This window comes from Cervus canadensis, chromosome 18, assembly GCF_019320065.1.
Source record: "Cervus canadensis isolate Bull #8, Minnesota chromosome 18, ASM1932006v1, whole genome shotgun sequence".
In the NCBI taxonomy this organism is placed as follows: Eukaryota; Metazoa; Chordata; class Mammalia; order Artiodactyla; family Cervidae; genus Cervus; species Cervus canadensis.
In genome coordinates, this window is record NC_057403.1 from 40,165,522 (window position 1) to 40,166,547 (window position 1,026).

Here is a 1,026-nt window from a genome sequence, read left to right on the forward strand (position 1 = left end):
CGACTGGGCGACTGAACAACAACAGCAGCAAAATACAGTGAGGTCTTGGTTTTCTCTTTGTTTGTGTAGAAGAATCAACACCACAACGTTAGTGCCATTGTTTTCCTTTTTTATCCCTGATTCTCCTGGCTCCTGGTGGCCAGTCACCAAGGAATCAGATTATCTTGGACTTTCTGAGGATGTCTTGGGTCGGTCCCTTGCCACCACCTCTCACTACCCAAGCTAGACCACCTTTCTCCTGCACAACTTACCTTCACTTTCTGTCCTGCTCCCCACAATTCCTTTGACTGCCCTCCATGGCTTCTCTAAGGGCAATCAGGACTTTTCCAAGATGAAAATTGGATCCTATCCTGTTCCCTGTTTAAAATTTTTGACTATCTCCTGAGTTACTGTTATTTTTGAGGAACCTCAATACTGTTTTCCAGATGTGTGTGAACTAAGTCGCATCAGTCGTGTCTAACTCTTTTCGACCCCAGTACCATAGCCCACCAGGCTCCTCTGTCCATGGAATTTTCCAGGCAAGAATACTGGAGAGGGTTACCATGCCCTCCTCCAGGGGATCTTCCCAACTCAGGGATCAAACCCAAGTCTGCATTGCAAGCAGATTCTTTACCACTAGCGCCACTTGGGAAGCCCCGTTTTCCATAGTAACTATATCATCTTACACTCCTGCCAATGACGTACAGGGGTTTTTTTCCTTCACATCCTTGCTGACACTTGTTTTCTTTTGACTTTTAATAATGTTTGTTCTTTTTTTTAAAATTAATTTTGGACTGCACCCTATAGCATGTGGGATCTTAGATCCCCCACTAGGGATCGAACCCACACCCCTGGCACTGAAAGGCAGAGTCTTAACCACTGGACCGCCAGGGAAGTCCTTCCCCATTACTCTTAAAATGAAGACCAAACCCTTGAACTGGCCATCAAGACTCTGCACATAACCAGCCTCACTGAGCAGCATGTGTCCCCATCTCCCTAGGCATTCCAGCCTCCCAGGCGTCCTCCCACACACCTATACAGGGCAGG